Raw genomic sequence first — 16,027 nt, 5'->3', positions numbered from 1 at the left:
TCATTTCGGCATGGAAACAGATGCCACATTTTTTTTATCATTCCCCCCGTAATTAAAATCCCGGGGATGATTCTTGGATGACAGAAGAACCAAAGAGAGTGTAATGACACCCCTGTAACTGGTGAAGACGAGAGATAATACCCCATCCAGGGTATTCAGAGGTTGTAGTAGGGTATTACGTACCATTCGATGATTACCTTCCAAGTTGTTGGCTCTCGCTGGATTTAGCATGAGGCACTCTCGTCATCGAGACTCTCCAGAAACGTGAATATCAAGCTTTTCCATTCGCTTCCCAGGGTTTTCTCGTCCTTTTAACCAACATGCACATTGTTGGCAAGGGGATTTTTTCTTCACGCCAGAGCTTGTCGGTGGGAGTATTCCATTTCCGATGCAGTGGTTGAGGGCTTTTGTTGGGGCTCTTCGCGAGGATAATTATGGTGTGATGTGTGAGGTGGGTGGGATTGTGATCAGGTGATAGATTTTTTTTACAAAGAGAGAAGATGATTGAATATTTCAACATCTATTTCTGATTCTTTTTGCTATCGATTTATCGTTACTTTCTGGTCCTCGATTTCTATATAAAGTGGTAAATAACATTGTCGTCTTGGAATAAAGTGAAAAGCTCTCATTAGTCCCAATTTTTTGAAATAGCGAGAATGGCTTTCTCATTGTCAGTACCTGGAGTACCTTCGCCGGCATAAAACATGCTTCGTAAAACACAACTTCGTTAACTCGGCTATTTGAGGTGTAAAGAGCGACACGGGGCTTGTTTATGAAGCGACATTTCGTGGTTCAGTAAGGCAAAGAACTTGGAGAGTGAGACAGTCATATCATTGTGTGGGTGAATGATGAGGACACGAGGTGTGGTTTTGGGGATGTAGAAGATGGCAGAGAATGGCAGCGATGTTAACACGTAAAAGAGTAACCCTTTTTGGTATTACAATTACCGTAATTTACGAAGGCAGCTGGCTGCAAATGCGTCGGCATGTCGTAAATTTTATTTTTGTAAAAAAATTTCGTTTCTATTTTTGTTCTGTACAGTCATTACAGAAGAAAAAATACTTGTAAAAACACTATCCTCAAGTAATTGTGAATTAATTATCAGGGCAACGAATAGCATTGGTTGAATAAAGACGAAAATATCACCGCTGTAAATTGAATTCATTTTATGAATAGACGGGTATCACATTTTTAAATGAATGAATTTCGAGTTCTCGAATTAAAGGATTAAGCTGTAATGCAGCAATTACAGAATCACCTCAGCTGTGAAAAACCCATGTTTACTGAATTATACAGCCCGGAAATACCCATGCAAACACGTATAAGCGTGTAAGCGTAACAAACGATTAAATACATAAAGCAAAATAAACAATTGACGAATGTACGGTAAATTGTGCGTAACCAGACCACTAAATATTAGCATTCTGTGCATGGTCAGTTGTAACCACGCAGTGGACGATTGTCAACTGACTGCTGCAAAGGTAAATACAAACACAACAAGCACATACAAATGCTCATTTGTTCGATGGGTTTGGGTTTGCATTTACAATGGTTGTGGGGTTACATGGGAGAGGTATTGGTAATTATTAAAGCAGCTCATCATCCAACAGTGAGTAACTGGTAAACGGTTTGGATATGCTTATCCCAGTGGATTCTGGAATTGACGGTGGTTTAATTGGTGTCCGCAGGAACCATCGCCCGATCGCGCATTCAATTTCTGGAATGATCGGTTGTTACGAGAGACTCCAGGGTATACTTTGAGTTCTAAGGGCGAATGGGGAGTTTCGGGGCCTATCGGGTAATTTATTGGTGATTGAAAATTAATTTATTTGAAATATTCCCTTCCAGGAATGACCATTCAACTGAACATTTTCGTGATTCTTTGAAATCCATAAACTACCACATTTTTTTTTTATTGCAAAGGGGTTAACGAAATTGTCATTGTTGTCAGAAGATTATTGAGGAGATAAACAATGGATGCAATGGATATTTTTCCGAAAAAATGTCAATCGATTGACTGAATTTTTTTCAATCTTCTCCGATAATTTTTCCAATTGTTCTCTTCTCCGGTTGTTATATTGCCCATCTAGCCATGCACGTCGACTCCCCTGATTAATTACTGATAAAAGCTCATTCCTCCACCCCCAGGGGCCACCCCCTCTCCCACCAATTGATCGAAATTTCTGGAGTGATGTAAACGCGTCGTAGTGACGAATGATGAAGAATTAGTCGTTCAATAATTCATAGCCAGAGGTAAATCAATATACCTCACAGTGTCCACGTCAACTGCAGGTATAAATTCCCTTTATTATCCGCACAATGCTTCCAATCAGTTAAAACTTTATTTATTATGTTATTATTCACGATTTTTGATAAAATGTTCATCAAGTAGTACAAGTAAAAAAAATGTTCCCATCCACGGTCGGTTATTTCCGGTGGTAAATTGATTAAAAATGGGTAGCAAAGTGAACTTTATTGAATCTCCACTGGTGCACACATATTTGTGCCAAATATTTCACCAGTTCTCGCAATATATTCTCCTGAATATGCAGAAATTGGCAAAGAGGAGACGAGAAAGTACAATATTTGTTCAGCCTTTTATTTTTGATTTAATTACCTCCGTTGACTAACAAAAAATCTCTCGATGTTTTGTTTACGGAACAGACGATATGTATACCTGAAGCGAAAATAAAAATTAAATATAGATATTTTTATGGAGCACAGGATGCGAGAGTTTTTCATCGATGTGCAAACATAAAAGAGCATAACAGGGAGGGAGAGGAGAAAAAAAAATTACCGGTCATAAATGCAGATTGTTGAATTGAAAAACATAAAACTGTATGTTCATCCCTTTTGTATTTCGTCCGAAAATCCTCGGTGGCATGGGCCACTCACTCGTGTTTGTGGTGCACTTCACGAGATGCATGTGCGCTTGCGGGTGCAATGTTAGGCCCACTGGACGATATCCCTCGGTGTTTAGTGGACGTATTATCGTGATGCGTGTTTGACCATGCTTTGTTTGTTCAATATGCACGTATTGCAATATCTACGTTTGTGGATTCATGATACTCTAGCATTTTAGAACACGATTTCTCATTAAGATACGAGAAGATTTATGGGGTAATAAACGCTGGATTTGTGAAGATAAAAAAGACACGCTGACAATTGTTGCTAAAATATTTCGAATGTTATCTCGAAAGAATAATTTTTTATCAAAGAATAATATGAGGATTTTCATTATTTTTTGATTTTTTTATTGAAAACAAATCTTCACCGTGGAAGTAGCATAAATAAATGTGATTGATAACTTAGTTTGTTACATAAAAAGTGAAGGAAAAATATCAATTTATCTCGAAATCACTCACGTAAAATGAAGCCACATTTGAAATTTATGTTCCCATCAGCCAAATATTAGTAGAAGGTGAAGATATGACGATTTACCCCATAAACAAATGCTCCGGTACACCCCACACGAACAAACTAACAATTACATTTTAAGGCACAATTTCAATACGTTAATCTCGCTTGTTTCCAACGAAGTGCATGTCAAAATGAAGGGGCAAAGGGAGAGTGAACGGTGAGGAAGTGAGTAACTGTAATGCAACGGACATTGGTTTTAGCACATAGAGAGAGGCACTTGAAATACCCCATAGAGATTTTGTGCTTGAAATTCGAGGAAGAGGGAAATACTCGACAACGGGGATTCGTGAGTGGGACGTTTCGCTCAAATGTTATGCATGGCGAGGATGAGATAGGGAAAGGCCTCGACTTTACGAGCAATATCTAATGGATTGCATTGGGGGCCATGTGAAACGTTAAATTTGACGTTCACGATTATTGCTCGTGCCGCCAAAATGTGTTTCACCGCGGGGAATACAGTACCTGGTGAATGTTAATTTTATAATCCTCGGTTACACGAGGACGAGAACGATCAAAAAAGTTAATGAAAATGTCGGGAAAATTCATTGTAAAAACAAGGGCTCGAGGAAATTTCAATTGGGGACAGATTTGACAGAAAAATTGGTTGCCATAGCACAGGAGTAGAGGCACAAAGTGGTTTCTAGTGAAAAAATCTAGGGTTGCTTCTGAAAATTTCGTTGGTTTGAATGCAATTTTTGCAAATATCTCTGAAAATATTTCAGAAATCCCAGAAAATGCTACTTCAACAGCCTTCAATTTTTGCCACGAATATTCCACGATTTTTTTAATGTCGATAATAATAAAGAGAAAGCCACGCGCCGAGAATGATTTGAATTAACCATTATGGTTAATGCAACTTGAGAATTACTCGACTCATTATTTATTTTTAGTGGAGGAATATCATGCTTATAAACACGAATATAATTCAATGGCCGCATAGACGAGATGGAATTTTGCCGTGCCAATATCCATGAAGAGACGAAATAACAGTGGGCAATGGATCCCGGGCGTTTGTAAAATAACTCGTCACTCCATTTACAGCGATTGCGTTATGACTGGATTAACAGTGTAACGCATTGGACCATCCCGTCCACCATCTCCCCATCGGATCGGCGAGTTTCCACGATAAGTGGATTTCGTTGCGCATCACCTCGTCAAAGCGCTCTCCGCAATCTACCCAGTACTTTCCACGTGGATTTATTCCATCATTCTCTTTGTATGGTATAAATATCCCCCCGGTATCGTATTGATGCCGACACGGATGGTGTAACTGAAAAATGATTGCCGGCGTTTACATCTATGTTGATCGTTATAGTCCCTTATGAATACGTCATTTTAACCGCAGGCTTTTTCAACTGAATCCTCCGCTCCTGTGTCTCTCTCTCTCTCTCTCTCTCTCTCTCTCTCGCTCTCTATATTTTTTTTTATTCTCGCTGAGTGCATTTTCAGAATCGATAACGACGCTGTAAAAGCCTGTGCAATGCTTTTTTTTAAAACCGATTGAAATATTCACTTCAGGTAGGATGAAAATTTTATTCCGAAGCGATGGGCTGTCCGCTGTTGATTCAAATCGAAATGATATTGCATACCGAAAATTACTGCACTTGATAATGTCTTGTTCTGCTCATTCAGTTGTTAATTCAAAGAAAAATTCTTGATGGACGTCAACGAGGTTCGACGTTGAGGACTTGAATTTTTTGTCTCGGTAAGGAAGAAATAAATTCTCTTTTCATAACAGCCAACAGCTAATACAGATAAACGTAACTATCACAAATATTCCGGAGGAAAAAAATATAGAAACAATATTATCGAGGGATAATAATATTCTGATTCTGGATCAGCTGCGATTCCTCCCCCTGCACTCAGTACAATCCACTTACATTCCTCCACCGAAAATCCACAAATAAATATTGATTATGCCAGTGCGATAAATCAGCTCGACTAACCCCGAATAATTCACTCCTCATTTGATTAAAATATATTTACGACCATGAGACAAACTCTTTGATTATCCCCCGATGGATATTGGACTTTGGTTTTGTGCAAAATCCAGTGGTTTGCATGGAGAATGCACTGGGGGCGGTTGGACGCGGGTGGTATAACGCCGTTAACACCCGTGATCGCTTTGAATCCACGTAGTTCATCATTCCATATTGGCCTGAAACCTCGTGTGAATACTCGTTCCCCTTTCAATGGACTTGCGACAGCGACGGTGGTGGAAATGGTTGGGGGGGAGGTGGGTTGGATGATCGCACGAGTCCACGGAATCATCAGCTTGGAGCGCAGTCATCATCGTTAACGATCCCCTCGCCCTCTTCGGAGAGGAGAGGGTTGCGAATAGATTGCTTGACGGTTGGGCCGAAGCTTTCAACCCTGTTTTCCTTCTCCAGAAGCGATTTATGGGCACAGTGGAGCCATCATCGGGATGATTGTTCATGCCTCGGTTGGTTGGTTAATCGGTTTGGAAATGTGCAATGATGGTTGAATTTCACTTTTTTTTTATTCTCTCGAAGGAGAAAATAGAGGAGTAAATTAAATGCGACTTTTTCTTTATCATTTGATGATTCCGGTTCTTAGTAAATTGTCGGGAAGTCAATTTTTTGCAATCTTATAATTAATGTGATGCCGTATCCTTCTTTCAACTTCGGCTTGAAATACTCCCCATTCTTTTTAAAATAGAGAAGAATTTTATTTCAAGTTCATTCACCTCAAATAATACGAAACATATATTTGTACAAGCTCTGAAATTCCTCTAGAAGCGAGAAAAATAATACAATTTTATTTGTCCCACGTCTGTATCCTAAACTGCGGTACCACTGACGTTTTCTCATATCACACGTTTCCACCCATGTACTGATCCCGCAATATTCCTGATACACCTTCCGCTCTCATTTGACACGTCGGGGGGGACAACCTCATGAAAAGCTCGTGACGAAATTCAACAGCAGCCATTGTGGACAAAAAAAAAATTTTATTCATAAAAACGTCACATTTAATTTTCGTCCATCAATTCAGCGTCACATATTGAAAATTTTCCACAGGACTAGCGGCCAATGTTCATACCAACGACATTGGGAGCTTCATTATTCTTTATTTTGAGTGAAAATTGAGGTTTCGGGGAATGAGGGAGGCGAGGGCAATTCGTGTGGGCGTTGAGGTTTATGAGGTATTCATCCTACACTGTCGGCCTCTCGCGGAATAATCAAAAGCTCAAATCAAATGGTAAAAGCCAGAGTAGGCGCAATTTCACAGAGCATGAAACACCGACTTCATTACTCGGTTGTTAATTCGCTACTGATGTTCGTGTTACGGCGCCTGTCCTCCTCCTGAAGCTTTTTTATAGTAAAAAAGGGGAAAATTTGATGAACATGATGCAGTTCTCAAAGTAAATAAGAATTTTACTCAATATTTCTCTGTTTATAATTCATTGGAAATTCATTATCTGGAGAATTGTAAGGAACGGACTGCGTCCCCAAAAGGTTATCAACCCTCTTCAATAAAATAAAACCCCCACGCCAGGATTACACCCCTCCTCGCACCGCACCAATCTCAGTCCCTCTTTGAGTTCAGCAGAGAATTCCAAGCCCAGGTACACATCCCCCCCCCCCCGCCCCCCACCATACTGTGTTCTCCTCGCCGGGGTTATGCGTACACCAAAGAGGCTAGAATGCATCACATGGGAAGTAATAAGCAGGGTGAATAGCACCGGGCTATTCATAATGCACAGTCGACCGAGGCGGCTTTCCCTCTTGCATCATCATCCCCCTTCCCACCACTAGCTTCCTTCCGTTCCTCAAACACCATACGCACTATTCACCTCTTTGCTATCTTGAAAGCCCCTAAGACTGCACCGCTCTCCCATTGCATTCACATCACATCTAATCCGATCAACTGGTGAACACATTCAAAACCCAAGTGTCTCTTGATTTTAATCGTCAAACACTTTGATAGTTGTCTGCATCGGACGGCTTCTCGTTACTGCACCATGAAAAATTTTGATATTTGTACATGAAGAGAAAGTTCAACCACAATCAAAAATGACCAAACTTGAGTTTTCAAGTTGTGTTAGCGAAAATATCCTGTTTATTCTGTAAAATTCACAGACTTTTGCAGAATATTTTCCAAACATCAGGTGAGATATTATAATTTTTTCAGGTTCCTCATACATCTAACTCCTTCACATCAACCTCTTTGATCACCACACTGGCATAAACCCTTGGGGAATATTCTCGACATATAAACGAAAAATCTTCAGCAGTGACATCAAATCAAAATTGAGCCCTCCTTCACCAGGTCTTCGAAACCTCCCACAAATCCACAATCTCCAATTCCAGCATTCCCGTGCATCCCTCTCCATAAAAAAGCCTTTCCATTGAGTCCTTCCTTACATATTTCCACCCCTTTTTCCTTTTGATTCACATCCTCATTGCCAGGTCTTTGCCCTCTCCTCTCGTCCCACATCGAATCCCCCCCCCCCCCCCAGCACAGGAATTGCACACTCCGCTCACCTCCACCCATTCTCACCCTCTCTCACCCTCATCGTTTTCTTTCTTTTCCAACTCTCATCTCGTTTTCCCTCATCCCTCCCCCACCCCATCCACCCACACCAACACCACCCAACGAATCATCAATAGTGCAAGGCGTATGTGCCCACAAGGACTCATATGTGTTTCACCAGGTCAGGTCAATGTCCTGTCTCTCTGTCAGGAGTGCACGTATGTTCTCGCCATTCTGCGAGATATACCACTCAGGCTCAATGCACGCACTTCTACAAGAGAAGAAAGGGGTTGAGGTCTCTCTCTCCCTCTTCCTTTCACTCACCCCCCCCCCCCTCACATTTCTTTTTACTCTGCAGAACACACGCGGTTATGTACAGTGGGCTCTTCACAGCTGTGTGTGAGGGTGCGATTTCATTTAACTGACGAAAACAAATGTGCGTGCAACGAGAGAATCTCACCCTCTGTTACCAGGCAGTAATAATGTATATTTTTACTCCACCTTTCAAAATCGAAAATTGTGATTTTTCCCCTTTGATAGTTGACGTTTTTCTCCCGCACACCACGTGAATCATAAATTTTTTTTTTCTCTGCCTTTCTGAGGGCATTTTTTTTTCTTTGATGCTGCAACGTCTGATGCTCCTCTGGGTTTTTCATATAAAATAAACATCAGACGATTTCTACTCTCTCGTTGCGGCCCATTGTTGTCCGACATCACGCCTTCTTTTCATAAACAAAATGTAAAATAATCGTAAATCTTGGGGAATTGACGAGCGATGGAATACAGGATCTTGGGAGGATTGTGTGTGAAAGGGATGGGTCGTTGGAGATTGGAGGGATCTATGGTGGACAGTTTTACTGGGTTATTTCGCTGTTAAATTGTCTCATTACGCAGCTTGTGGGGGTCCAGTGTAAAGTATTTGCATTGCAACTGGAGTAGTGAACTAGTCCGGTTGGGTTGGATGGAAAGAGGTTTATGGGGAAGTTGCAAACGGTTCTTGGAGCTAGAAGTGCGGCTGGTGAGATTTTCACCAGCACTGAAACGTGATGAATTTTGTATATTCAGAAATAATTGTGCGTATTGTATTACTCATTGAGAGAGAGGAAAAGAACTTTGATTTTTTGAATTTCCATTACGACTTTAAGTTTTTATCGAATTTTTTTCCCCGCCTAGATGCTAAATTCCAAATGCAATGGACTTATGGAAATTATTCCATGTCTATTCCGCAATATTATCGTATGTGCATTGATTTTTGAACTCGCTTTTTGTCCCCTGTGAGTATGTTTTGTTCTGAGAATAGTGTCATTCCTGGAGTATAACCTGGCAACCCCATTATCCAGTAAATGATGAGCTAATAATGGCAGTAACGAAGCAATAATGGTAATGGAAGACAGGGAGTCACCTCCCAAGGACTCGAGGATTGCTACATTATTTCCCTTCGACTGCGGAGGCTCAAGAACCACACGGGCTAATATCACTAATTATAATCAAATTATTCGAGAATAGCGCATGTCATGGGCTCATCCCAACGTCAGTTAAATTCTCACTTTGTCAAGTACCGGCAGTCAAACGTTTTATTTGAGATATTTTCGTCAAAGTATTTTCAACAATTCGAATAGACTGATATCACTCAAAGTGATTCCGTGAAGTTTCAACCGAAAATTCATGAGCTAATTATTGTGGTAACGAACTAATAACGGTAATGGGTTTGCGCGACGTTGAAGACAGAAGCTTGGTGAACAGAACTCGAAGGCGGAGAGTTTGGCTGCTTGTATGAAAGGAGTTGGAAATGGGGGGGTGGCTTCCTAATTCAGCTCTGTGACGTTTTAGTGGTTGAAATACGACCTCACAAAGCGCATACATGATGCCTGATACTCGGTGATGCTAAGTAGACGACGGAAACTCGCGCTTTTGGGCGCAAGTAACTATCGACGAAAGTGGTGTGGAGTTCATGGGGTTGAAGGGGATTCACAAGTTGCCGAATTTCAGAAACCGGTGATGCAATTTGTAAATGGGGGTGCAGGAGTGATTCACGACGACAATTGTCTATGTTAAAATCAAATTGCATACTGATTAAAAAATTGAAAACCAAGAGTTTGAAATTTATGGAGCAGGGACTAGGGATTAATAATAAATGAAAAGTGCCTTTATGAACTGATCTGGCGGTAATTCTGTAGCAAAGCAGAAGCCGAGATACGCTGAGCTAATCTTGTGACACATTTTTGAGTAATGTATCCGGATTTTAGACAGAATTTTAGTAATAACCTTTATTGTAGAACTCAATTGGTTACGTAACATAAGAAAAATGATCGATCGTTACAAGTGACTCTTCCCACTTCTCCATTGAAGTAATTACAAATAGTAATGACCGGAGAATCGGAATGCGGGAAATAATAATTGCAATAGTTTGGTGTTCAATTATATAAAATTAAACGCAGAAAGGCTGTGCTCGCGAGAAGGCGTACCACCAGTCGACTTGGAATCCACTCGTTTACAAGAAGCATCGGTGGTTCAGAGGTAGAATTCTCGCCTGCCACGCGGGAGACCCGGGTTCGATTCCCGGCCGATGCAATTGATTCTTTTTTTGTTTTTTTTTTTCGATTCAATATTAAATTGACAACATATACAAAATTAGTTCGATTAAAGAAAAAAAAAAAATTTCCAATTTTCGCAGACCTTCACCACCACTTGACTCAGAATCCATTCGATTACAAGAAGCGTCGGTGGTTCAGAGGTAGAATTCTCGCCTGCCACGCGGGAGACCCGGGTTCGATTCCCGGCCGATGCAAAGTATTCATTTTTTTTTTTCGGTTATAACTACCCAAAATTTATTCACTCGCAAAATTTTTTTCCCATATTCGCAAGCTTTGAGTTTTCTGAAAGTTATCCTCAAAACACAAATTCCGCACGTCATACGAACTCTAACTCGCGGGATTATCGTCTATTGTGTATTTAACAATTTTGAAGCTTCAAATAAAAGCCTCTGAGACAAATTCATCTTTTGATCAAAATATTTTTTATATCATCTAGACATTTTTCTGTCGGAGTCAACCGTTTATTTAGAATCATATGCAAAATCCAGTTTCCCCAGCACTACATTTGAATGGGCTCGTGCGAAATACCGGGTGTCTTGACAAGAGCAATTTATCATCACCGATCTATATTTGCATACGTCGTCAAAGGGCCTACACTCACCCATTTATGTCCTGAACATCAGATAGTCGAGGGCCTTTTGAAATTCACGTGTTTGCGAATACACTCTCGCCCTCTCTGGCGTTGGTACACTCTTCGCCCTCGTCATATCTCCTCATCCCTCATCACCATTCGTTCTTGGCTGCACACCTCAGCTAAACATCCCAATGTTCCCCTCTTGGCTTTCATTTTAACCTCCATCTCCATCCTTCTCATTCCAAGCTCAACGGTGCAAAAGATATGAACTCGACGTAGCGTGAATACTTTTTAACTGATCTGCTTCGTTGAAAAAAAAAAAAAAAAAAACTTGAAACCCCAACGGCGCATCATTATCTCCGATCATCTTTACACACAAGATTATGTATTCTCGTTTGATAAATGCGCACGCCGTCGAATTTATTTCACACATTAAATTGTATATTTCAGTGACACTGATTCATTATTTTGCATGCCCAAGAGGATTCGTCTGGCGATAATTTATGCAACTGTTCAAGTTTTGCAGAATGTCTGAGACTTGCGCATTGACTTGCCTTTACCCCCTGTTGCTGTTGTAAAAATACCTTGGGAAGATGTTCTGGCACGTACCTTGGCCCCTTCACCGTCATCATCAGTAAATGTCTCAGTCCAGTTTTTTCCAGATCGCACGTTTTATTTTTCGCTGTCTTCACGCCCCATCCGGCTACAAACAAGGATCACGCCTCTTCGAGTGTCCACAAGCCACTTCGATACAGATAAGTCATGCTTCGTCATTTTTCATTCATGAAACAACTGTTTTTACCCCTCGTCTCGTTCCCATACACGTCACTTTTGGCTTCTTTTTTTGTAAAAGGGTTGATAGACACTCTGTGTGTACTTTTCCACGCTTGTGAATTTTTATATTCTGGATGATGTTTGATAAATTACAGTGGCAATATGAAGATCCCGGGTGGCATTAATCAGCCACCTAGTGTATGCATACATGAACGGCATTAAAATACGTTGGATGCTGAGGATGGACGGAGGGCTCTTGGAGCGGTCATTTATTAAGTCTGAGAGGGGGAATTCAGTCACTCGGCGCAACCTCTATCTTGTTCAACGAAAGGTTTACACACTCTGGCACCTTTCGCTCGGACGAACACGGGAGATTGAATTAATGGTGGATTAATTCGACGATCGTGGACCTCTCGCTGTTTCTTTCTCACTTTGGGGTTGTATCGATTCGAAGTTACCGGAGGGTTGTGGTTTTCCGGAAACCGTTGCGAAAATTTGGGATAGGGTGATGTCAGAGGGATTTTTTTGTAGAGTGAAAGGTTCTGGAGATGTGGGTGATGTATGCAAATGTAGACAGTCTTGAGCATATGCGCAATTACGCCACTTGTGTAATAATTGCGCACGTTGAAAATTTACAGAATTGCTACTTTACTTTGGAATGTAGTTAAGAAAGACGAAAGCTTTGTCTTCACAACATTCCCTAAAATTTCAGGCAGAGAATTCCCTAATATTTCGCAAAACCCTTCAGTCAATAAGTGCAGGGTACTTGGAATATTGAAATCTATGTATCATTTACTCTCAAAAGTTATTTGATCATCTTCAAATCAATTACTATCAACGTTCCGCCATTCAATTCTTCACAAAAGAATGAGAAACTTTTATCCTGCCTTCTGCATTAATTTTACACCGAAAAACTAGAAGGAGGACCTAAACCCATCATCAAAGCTCGACCCCTCTGTTCTCTAAGTGCTCAAACCCCTGATTTACTAGCTGTTTATGCCCTGCCACCAGACCTTGCCTACATTATAACCGTATTTATACTAATAGCCCTGTCTCCGAGACCATAGTTCCACTGAATGCTGTTTAGCCTTCCACAGGACATCTCACAATTTTTGATTTAGTGAGATGGTAGAAGCCCATGGACCTGCACTCAACCCCGTCTCTTGTCTATCGACAACTGGATATGTTGTTAAAATAAAAAGACCAGCTAACACCCATGGGAGAGGAAAACAATGAGCGTTACGCCCTGGTGGTAACGGTGAATAGGGTGAGAAATATTCAAGTATCCTGGTTCTGCGCTGGATTATATTTCGCTTATGAGTTTTAACGTATTTTAACGTATTTTTCTCTGTACTGAACATGAATAGAATTTTTAGAATCATTTTCATTTCTTTTGTTCAGCAATTTCAGTCAATGCATCCTGACGGTTGAACATTACAATACCTTAGGTAAGACCTTTAAATTTGAAAAAATATCTCACTTTCCTCTAATATCGTTCAGAGGATAAAATAAATAAATAGAGAATATTTCATGCGATGTTTTTCATAAGAAGTATTGTTGTTTTTAAATATTATCCTCCCGGTGTTTTCGAAGATTCAATTTTCCAAGACATACGTGACTCACGCCAATGTTTGACTTGTGGGCCAAACGATTAGAATCAAAAGTGGAACTCTTTCCAAAGTGATTGAACGATTAGGCTCATTGGACACAATCGTCAATGCCCCTAAATCAGTGCTGAGACACAGTCGCGAGATAGATGGCCTTTAGAAGAGGGGGATGTATTGCTCCTAGTGCCTGCGGTTCACTCTAGTCCAGGATCCAATGTGCCAAGCTGGAGGAAACTACGGTGTTACCTTCTCTCCCCCGAGGACATACGTACCATAATCGAGTGAGAACAAGGGAGACAGATCTCACCCACTCGGTATACACGAAACGGGACAGAGAATCGAGACACGGAGGAGGGATTTCCCAGTAACAGGATGTAATTATGATCGGTGAGATACGTCACGCATAACCCCAGTATTGACGTCCACAAATCACAGGGCCGTCCATGCGTTATATCTCGATAGTACGGATCCAGGATTCTCTCACTCTGGGAAACACTGGGGGAGTGAGGTGTCGTGACAGCAGTAAATCAGAATTACGTGGATTCTGAAGACGTTGCGGAAGATTGAGAGTGTCTTCTTCAAACAGCGTAGCAATCGTTTTGTAATAATTCAAAGATGAATATGGAAGAATTAAATTTGGAGAACTTCAGACATTCCATACATCACAACCGTGAGGATCGTCTTCTTTGCCGATCATTTTGATGCCTTCTTAAAGGAACTTTCCTGAAGCTGTTCTACATTATGACCTCTCAAATATCACTTGAGTTGCGAAAAGTATCCCCACCTCTAACGAGCGCATGAATGATTAAGGTGGAGTGCAAAGAGGCAGTCCTAAATGAGCCGAGTCCTAATTTTTTGAAATATAATCATTTACCACCTAATTGGTATTTTTTATTCAAACCCGCCTACCCATACATCACACCATCCCATTACATAGACCTCCACTCAATCAGCCACTGACCTCACATTTCCCAAATATCAACTTCGCTTGTCCTTTGGACTCCTCACCACCTCCTAGACTCAATCCTTTCTCCTTTGAAACTACTCCCATCCACAATCAGCTCTCGCGTGTCTCTCGGCAAAAGGGAAAATGGGGGTACCGATGGTAGACTGCTCGGCTAATCTCCCGCAGTAATTACATTTTGCGATATGTCGATCTACGAATATGTCATTAAAGCGCAGTGAGCAATAGAAGGCCCCACGGTGTATATATCTGTCCCAGTATTCAGAGGAACCAGCCCCTCTCACTCACTCTTGCCATGAATTCACGGGACGCAAAGCACTGGGTGCGCGTTGGCTTCACCTATTAACAGCGATATAACGGGCCGATCGTATGACGCTATATGTAGGTAACATCAAAGCCAAAGGCATAGTTGCACCCCGGGGAGTCCCTGTGACGTATTCCAAAGCCGATGCTATGCACCAACGTGCATTTACCATCCTATTTCAACTGCCCTCCAACCATTCCCTCTCCCAGTGTGGGCCCTCCGGGCGTGCATCTAGAGCCTCTATCTTCCCTCAAACTGTGATATGGCCAATGATGCTAGCGACGATGTCTCAAATTTCGGATCTTCTGTAATACAGTTGATTGTTGTTATCGGTGGATGATAGGCGATAGGGCTACTTTAGTCGTTTGGGGAATCTGTCGGACGTTTCGGTGGCGGAGGAATTCAATTGTGTAATTTAAGGGCTCCAACGTGATCAATTGGATTTCTCTGTGTCGAAGATTTCTTGGTGATACCATTGATCGACAATTGCTCATTCTGCTTCAAACCGAATATTCGTTCTCATTTCACTGACAATCCATCAATTACTTAGTATTTTTTGGAGAATAAATTGATAAATTAATTTTCCAATTAATTTGGAACTGTGAGATAATGTTTAGGTTACCATTTTTTCTTATTAATCATCGAAAATTTCGATCAAGTGACCATTTCATGAGAGTTTAATACATTAAAAAAAATACCCGTTTTCAGAAATCGTTTCACTTTCATTTTCTTGAATAAAAATAACATTCGACGCTCCGTTGTCATTAGCAATGTGCAATATGGTTCGAAATCGTTCAACCCCGAAGGACAAGTGTTCGCATGTGCAGCGTAAATATAATCAAAAGAGTATACATTAAATATAAACATCGTCTGAACAAATGATTTCTGTGAAGAGAAGATTCGCCAGTTGGCAGAGGTCACGACATTCCCCATCAATGAGCAAAGAGAAATTAGGTCGCCTCAACTCTGCACTTTCCTCCCTGAATTTGAAAAAAAAGGGTTGCGGATCAGTGAGCCCCACCGCGACATCTGCCAAGCGGGCCACACACCGATACTTTGCCGCCCCCTTGAATAGTTCCTATTGCTGTTCTTAAAATAGCGTGAAAGCACGCCTTTTCTTCCTCATCATATTCATTCACTCGCAATCGGCATTTTCGGAACACCTGAGTTCACCTGACGAAAAGTGGGTGTCACCGTCTTCAAGAACATCCGATGCTTTGTTACCTTTTATTTAATGCACATGTAACTAGTGATTTGCCGTGGGTGAAGCGTGAAATTGTTCATTATTATCTC

At 41.0% G+C, this 16,027-nt stretch overlaps 1 protein-coding gene and 2 non-coding genes across 3 annotated transcripts in view; 2 read left to right on the top strand and 1 right to left on the bottom strand.

Moving 5' to 3' along the window:
• Positions 1–16,027, bottom strand: part of LOC135159843 (uncharacterized) — a 131,050-nt gene that overhangs the window by 32,501 nt on the left and 82,522 nt on the right. The gene's annotated exons all lie outside the window — the stretch shown is intronic.
• Trnag-gcc (transfer RNA glycine (anticodon GCC)) lies at positions 10,418–10,488 on the top strand. The gene has a single exon. It is a non-coding gene; the product is annotated as a tRNA-Gly (tRNA).
• On the top strand, positions 10,635–10,705 carry Trnag-gcc (transfer RNA glycine (anticodon GCC)). Its single transcript has one exon. It is a non-coding gene; the product is annotated as a tRNA-Gly (tRNA).

Source organism: Diachasmimorpha longicaudata, chromosome 2 (genome assembly GCF_034640455.1).
Source record: "Diachasmimorpha longicaudata isolate KC_UGA_2023 chromosome 2, iyDiaLong2, whole genome shotgun sequence".
Taxonomy (NCBI): Eukaryota; Metazoa; Arthropoda; class Insecta; order Hymenoptera; family Braconidae; genus Diachasmimorpha; species Diachasmimorpha longicaudata.
This window is presented reverse-complemented; position numbering and strand designations above follow the sequence as displayed.